The 7,962-nt window shown below is 43.0% G+C and overlaps 1 protein-coding gene across 4 annotated transcripts in view; it reads right to left on the bottom strand.

Moving 5' to 3' along the window:
• ZDHHC3 (zinc finger DHHC-type palmitoyltransferase 3) overlaps window positions 1-7,962 on the bottom strand; it is a 58,904-nt gene that overhangs the window by 5,686 nt on the left and 45,256 nt on the right. The gene's annotated exons all lie outside the window — the stretch shown is intronic.

Genomic DNA, 7,962 nt, shown 5'->3' with positions numbered 1-7,962 from the left:
CTCCCCAAGTATCCTGGGCTACTCCCCCTACAGCAGGCGCAGCAAACCCAGCACGAGGGAGGATGATGGGGTTAAGGGGGAGCGCAGGAGACACACGAAGCGTGAGGTGAGGAAGCAGAGGTGTGCACAGCGAGTGCCAACATGCAGCGGGCAGCTGGAGGGTGCACGGGGCCGCTGTGAGGGGGCAAAGGCTGGCGTCGAACCTGCACATGCAGTAGACATGCCCTGTGGCCTCTCCCGAGCTGCCCACTCACCTGCCTCTGGGTGTCGGCTGCGCCAGGCCACAGAAGAGGGTGTTGGGAAGGGGGAGAAGCCAAAGGAGTTAAAGGCACAGCCAGGCCAGCTCTCCAGGCCCACCACACCCTCTGCAGAGGCTTTACCCCCACTGGGGCTCTGCCTCCTCCATCTCTTCAGGAAGCCAAGGAGATTTGTCGTGGGCTTGCCAGGCAGAGGTACTGCTCACTGACAGCGCTTTCCACCTCAGAATGACCTCTGAGTACCTAGTTCTAGGTTTTCTCTTCTTTTCCATACAAGATCCTTACATAACCAGCATAATTCTTTCTGTTGTGCAGAAGGAGAAACTGAGATACACGCACAGACTGAGATCTGGCCACACCTGGGCCAGTTCCTCTCCACCACTCTTTCTTCCCACACCATCTGAGAGATTTAAGTTTCTTGGGTTTTGGAAAAATGGTAGGTTAAAGAACCTGATCTCAAAGTATCTCCTCATAAGATACTTCCTAATTACCGAGGGTAAAACAGTACCTTTACAGTAAGGAAACTTCGCAGATATAACTTTAACCAAATTGAAGTTAACATCACCAATAATGAAATGTATCAACATCACATGCCCTCGGATACAGTGCCCCAAGAAGGACAGAACATCACTTCACTGGTTTTCCTGCCCAAAAGGCATAAACTCAATCTAATTATGAGAAAACATCAGACAAATGCATATGTCAGGATATTCTACAGAATATCTTCAACAGGATAATAATCTTCAACAGATCAAAGTCTGATGAAATTGTTTTGGAACCAGACAGGAGTGGTGGTTGTACAATATTATGAATGTACTAAATGCCACTGAACCACACACTTTAAAATGCTTGCTTTTATGTGATGTGAATTTAACCTCAACTAGAAAGAGGATCAGGTTCATGAAAGACAGAGAAAGACTGAGGAGGAACTAAACACACAGGACAAATGATGTAATGTGGCATCCTGGAACAGAGGACGATACTAGTGGGACAACTGGAGAACTCTGAATAAAGTATATAGATTAGTTAATGGTATTGTATCAGTAAATTTCCAGGTTTTTATATTTGTGTTATGGTTTTATAAAATGTTTACATTTGGAAAGACTGATTGAAAGGCATATGGGAGCTCTTTGTACTATTTTTACTATTTTTTTTTTTTGGTTAAGTCTGAAATTATTTCTCAATAAAAAGCTAAGAAGAATCTGAGACACGATTTATGCAATACAGTCTTGAACACGGATTAATAATGAGAAGTTGGAAACAATCAAAATGTCCAGTAATGATGGCTAAGTAAATTATTCTATAAAGCAGAACACTGTGCAGTTATTAAAAGTGGCATCAACGACAAGGGCCTAATTTTCAAAATATACAAACAGCTCATACAACTCAACAAAAAACAAAGAACCCAATCAAAAAATTGGCAGAAGGCCTAAATAGACATTCCTCCAAAGAAGGCATATAGATGGCCAGTAGGCACATGAAAAGATGCTCATCATCGCTAATTATTAGAAAAATGAAAATAAAAACTGCAATGAGGTACCACTTCACACTGGTCAGAATGGCCATCATCAAAGAGTCTACAAATAATAAATGCTGGAGAGAGTGTGGAGAAAAGGGAACCCTCTTACACTGCTGGTGGGAATGTAAATTGGTATGGAAAACATACCAATGGCTGCTATGGAAAACAGTATGCAGGTTCCTCAAAGAACTAGAAATGGAGTTGCCATATGATCCAGCAATCCCACTCCTGGGCATATACCCAGACAAAATTAAATTTGAAAAGGTACATGCACCCCTATATTCAAAGAAGCACTATTTACAATAGCCAAGACATGGAAACAACCTAAATGTCCATCAACAGATGAATGGATAAAGAAGATGTGGTGAGGAGAGATATATATATATATATATATATATATATATATATATATATATATACACACACACACACACACACACACACACACACATACATACACACAATGGAATACTACTCAGCCATAAAAAAGAATGAAATAATGCCATTTGCAGCTACATGGATGGACCTAGACAAATACCATATAGTATCACTTAAATGTGGAGACTAAACTATAACACAAATGAACATATCTAAGAAACAGAAACAGACTCACAGACACAGAGAACAGACTTGTGGTTGACAAGGGGGAGGGGAGGTGGGAGAGGGAAGGATTGGGAGTTTGGGATTAGTAGATGCAAACTATTATATATAGAATGGATAAACAACAAAGTCCTATTGTATAGCACAGGGAACTATATTCAATATCCTGTGATAAACCACAATGGAAAAGAATGTGAAAAAGAATATATATATATATGTATAACTGAATCACTTTGCTGAACAGCATAAATTAACACATCATTAACACATCAGTAAGTCAACTATACTTCAATAAAATTAAAAAAAAAAAAGTGGCATCATTACAGTTTTACATACACTGGAAAGTCCTGTCCACGTGGTGACAAGGGAAGAAAGCAAAGTTGCATCTGACATCATTGTGGAACCTGGCGTTTGGGGATGGGATTTTATTTTATTTTTTTTAAATTAATTAATTAATTAATCAGCTGAGTTGGGTCTTTGTTGCTGCATGCTGGCTTTCTCTAGCTGCAGCAAGTGGGGGCTACTCTTCATTGCAGCGTGCAGGCTTCTCATTGCAGTGGCTTCTCTTGTCACGAAGCATGGGCTCTAGGCGCCCAGGCTTCAGTAGTTGCAGCACGTGGGCTCAGTAGTTGCGGCACATAGGCTCTAGAGCACAGGCTCAGTAGTTATGGCGCAGGGGCTTAGTTGCTCCACTAATGTGCATGGGATCTTCCCGGACCAGGTCTCGAACCTGTGTCCCTTGCATTGGCAGGCAGGTTCTTAACCACTGCACCACCAGGGAAGTCCTGGGGATGGGATTTTAGATTTGATTTATTTCTGTAGACTTCCCACATGTTCCAAGTTTTCACTAAGAAGCAGGTGTGACTTTTATAATCAGAACAGAAAAGCTGTTTCAGAAAATGGACCTTATTGACACAACTCTTGAGGGAACCTCACGTGGGTCTGAGGCACAGGATGCCGTGCTATTCATGGTCCGGCCCCTCACCAGGCCTCCCTCCTTAACGGGAGCGGCAATGGCCAGCTGAGTGACTTGCTTTGGGGATTCTGGGTTCCCTTCCTGGGTGATCATTTGCAGCCTGTTGAGACAGGCGTTCTAACCATGACTGCAGGGGAGCTGGGATGTGGCCACATGGCAGACCAGGCTGCAGAGGGGACACCCAGAAATGACAGACTCGCTGGGTCTGCACTGACTGAGCTCACTTAAAGCTGTGACTGGGGGTCCTTACAACCACCCTGAGAGGAGGTGGGTGTTAGTACTAACACTCGTTATAGGGGTTCTGAGAGGCTGTGACAGCGGCCGAAGCTCATCCTGCTGGTTGTGCCTCAGAACCAGGACAAGAACTGGTGTGTTCTCTCTGCCCAATGCATTTTCAATCCTACTGCAAATCCTCACTCCAAGGCAGAGAAAAGCTGCAGAGGGAAATGAAGCAAAAGAGCCCACAGGACAACACAGATGGAAAGATATATCGTGTTCTTATATTGGAAGAATTAATATTGTTAAAATGACCACACTACCCAAGACAATATACAGATTCAACAGAATCCCTATCAAAATACCAACGGCATTTTTCACAGAACTAGAACAAATAATTTTTACATTTGTATGGAACCACAAAAGACCCAGAATAGCCAAAACAATCATGAGAAAGAAGAACAGAGCTGGAGGAATCATGCTCCCTAACTTCAGACTATACTACAAAGCTATAGAAATCAAAACAGTATGGTACTGGCACAAAAACAAACAGATCAATGGAACAGAATAGACAGCCCAGAAATAAACCCACACATTTCTGGGAAAATAATCCAAGACAAAGGAGGCAAGAATATACAATGGAGAAAGGATAGTCTCTTCAATAAGTGGTGCTGGTAAAACTGGACAGCCACTCATAAAAGAATGAAATTAGAACATTCTCTAACACCATATACAAATACACTCAAAATAAATTAAAGACCTAAATGTAAGACCAGAAACCATAAAACTCCTAGAGGAAAACATAGGCAGAACACTCTTTGCCATAAATCATAGCAATAAAATTTTGGATCTGTCTCCTAGAGCAAAGGAAATAAAAGCAAAAATAAACAAGTGAGACCTAATTAACCTTAAACGCTTTTGCATACCAAAAGAAACCACTGACAAAACAAAGACGATCTACAGAATGGGAGAAAATATTTGCAAATTATATGACCGATGAAGGGTTAATATTCAAAATATATAAACAGCTCATACAACTCAATATCAACAAACAAACAAACGAACAAGCTGCTTAAAAAATGGGCAGAAGACCTGAATAGACAGATCTCCAAAGAGGACATGCAGATGACCAACAGGCATGTGAAAAGATGCTCAACATCACGAATCATCAGAGAAATGCAGATCAAAACTACAGTATCACCTGTAAAACTGGCTATCATTGAAAACAATACAAATAACAAATGTTAACAAGGATGTATAGAAAAGGGAACACTTGTGCACTGTTGGTGGGAATGTAAATTGGTGAAACCACTGTGGAAAACAGTATGGAGGTTTCTCAAAAAACTAAAAATATAACTACCATATGACCCAGCAATTCCACTCCTGGATATATATCTGAAAGAAACAAAAACATTGATTCAAAAAGTTACTGCAATGTTCAAAGCAGTGCTATTTACAATAGCCAAGACATGGAAGCAACCTACGTGTACGTCAACAGGTGAATGGATAAAGAAGATGTGGTATATATATACAATGGAATATTACTCAGCCATGAAAAAAGAACTTTTGCCATTTGCAACAACATGGATGGGTATTATGCTAAGTGAAATAAGTCAGACAAAGACAAATACTGTATGATATCACCTCTATGTGGAATCTAAAAAATACAAAAAACCAGTGAATATAACAAAAAAGAAGCAGACTCACAGATATAGAGAAGAAATTAGTGGTTACCAGTGGGGAGAGGGAAAAGATGAGGGGCGATATCGGAGTAAGTTATTAAAGGTACAAACTGTTCTGTATAAAATAAGCTACAAGGATATATTGTACAACACAGGGAATATAGCCAATATTTTATAATAATTATAAATGGAGTATAACCTTTAAAATTTTTCAATCATATATTGTAACATATAATATTGTACATCAACCATACTTCAATAAAAAAATTTTTTTTAATTAAAAAAAAAAAAAAAGAGAGCCCACAGGATGATGATTTTCCCCTGTGGTGGCATGTTCCCAGAAGAGCACTCTTGGTCTCTACTCAACCTCCTCAGCAAGCTCATAAAAATGTTCCAGATGGAGCCTGGCCTGCCCACCAGATGAACCTCCTCAGCAGTTGAGTAAACATCCAGGAGTGTCAACTCTGGGTCTGAAGAGGAGAAAATATTCCAAACGAATCTGATGCATAAGAAAGGCTGAGGGTCTGGACCCTCAGGTTCAGGAGGAGCCAGTGGGATTTCTTTTTCCTGGTAGGACTCAATTTTGAGTTCTGTGTGGCTATAAAGGCGTCCTGAAGGCAGAGTTCTTAAGCTGGAGGTTTGCGGAGGCAGCAGTGATACCCACTTCAGGCTCATGCAGACAAGAATGGTTGATTCCTGGTAAGGGGGCAACAGCCTAAACCAGCACCTCTTGCAGGGAGTGTGTGACTTGGGCCTTTTGGGCCTGGTCTCCCTGGGTGACACATGAGCTGTGATCTATAAACAAACTCACGAATGCCCCAAAATGAATGTACCAGGACTACGGCTCCCCAGGAGGCAGAGACCCAGGCACATGCTCTGTAAGGACTCAGCTAAGGCCCACGGAGCAAGAGCAGGAGGTCCCCCTGCTCCCTGCATCTCAGAGGTAGAAAGTCGGAGGTGCTGCAGCTTATGCAAATGTGTCCTCCTCAGAGATGGCCAGACAACTCTCTCCTCATCAGTGGTTTCACATCTTTTTAGTGCAGCCCACAATAGGAAATACTCTTCTGTTGCATATGAGCGCACGTGCACACCCCCCCTCACCCCAGTTTCATGAAACAATACGTATTTTACAAGGTGTAATGCATTATTTTTTATTTCTTTAAAAAAATTCTGTTGCAAACCAATACACTGATCTCACACATCATGAACAGTTGTGCACATGGTCTGAAAGTACAGCTTCAACAGAGCAAACCCTCCCTAAAGCCATACAACGTGCCAGACACCATCCTAACATTCACATTCATTTCTCTCTTTGAATCCTCACAGCAATTTTGTGATTTAGATTATCTCCCTGATTTTACAGACGAGAAAACTGAGGCTTAAGTAAATTACTGCCAAGGTCACACAGGAAGGAAGCAGCTGAGCAGGGATTTGAACCAAAGACCGAGGCCAGGGCCCAAGGCCCCATCACCCCATGACCTCAGCTGCAGAAATTCAGGGCATCCTTTATGTACATGTCAGAGCACATGTCTTTCCCCCGAAGGTTTTTGCAAACACTATCCTGCAACGCTTTTCGTAATTCCTTGGATCGGCGTCATCAGCTCCCGTGCGCGCAGATGAGGGATCCCTGGGGCTCACTCAGCTTTGCTAGGGTAATCACGAGGCTCAAGTCATTAATGATTTTTTCTTGAGGAAGCGGGGTGTGGGGGTGGGGCGGGGAATGAAGTCTTTGGTTTGGGAGAGTAGACTCATCAGTGGCTTGTCTTTGTTTCACTGTGAATCCTTTTCCTTTGTTAGGTGATTCTCAGGCAGATATGTATTTAAAAGATACAAGAAAAAGCCACATGGGTGTTGAGATCCACAGATGGAAACCAAAGACCAGGACATTCATGTGTGTGGGCGCCCCAGGCTCCAATCACTCACTGGCCACCGCTCCCACTGGGAGGACCCTGGCTTCACTCTGTCTCATCTCCTTTTGGGATGGTTCTTCACCCAAAGGGCCCCTCAGTCCAGAAACCAGTTGGCCAGATAAGATGTGCAGAAAGATTGCTGGACAGACTAACAGTTTGGCTCTCCTTCAAACAAATACTTTCCTTGTTTTCTCAGCATTCATTGGCTGGGGAGGCCGCTGGTTATGAGGGAAGAGGGGCTCATAGTGGGCACAGCCCACCCAGCACCACACTGAGCCCCGCAGCACACAGGATCACTTTAATCAGCAGGCCTTTGGGCAACCCCTGCAAGCCCCAAGTGGATCCTCAGACTTTAACATGCGTCAACATCACCTGGAGGGCTGTGAAAATGCAGATCGCTGCCGTCCCACCCGCTCAGAGTTCCTGATTCAGCAGGTCTGGAATGGAGCCTGAGAATCTGCATCTCTAAGTCCCCTGGTGATGAAGATGTTGCTGGTCTATGGACCACACTGTGGGGTGCACTGCCTCAGTACATCCTCAGCAAGAAGATTCGCAAGAGGGAATCTAGTAAAATCTTCTTCTCTTCACGTATCTTTGACAACTAAGGTCCCCTTTTAGGTTGGAACCCCTCACTTCTACTGGCTGGCCCACCCTGGAGGCTTATGCACTACAAGTTTTGAAGTGAGAAAAACGTAAAATCCATTGGCCTAGCTGGGAGAGCCCAGCCCAGGCTCTCAAAGTCTGGGGTTTCTGTGTGATGCCAACCTCACGTAAGTGTTTAATAAACATTGCTTAATCTACC

The sequence above is a fragment of the Balaenoptera acutorostrata genome, chromosome 10, assembly GCF_949987535.1.
Source record: "Balaenoptera acutorostrata chromosome 10, mBalAcu1.1, whole genome shotgun sequence".
In the NCBI taxonomy this organism is placed as follows: Eukaryota; Metazoa; Chordata; class Mammalia; order Artiodactyla; family Balaenopteridae; genus Balaenoptera; species Balaenoptera acutorostrata.
Note: the sequence above shows the minus strand (reverse complement) of the source record. Positions and strands in the feature narration are given on the sequence as shown.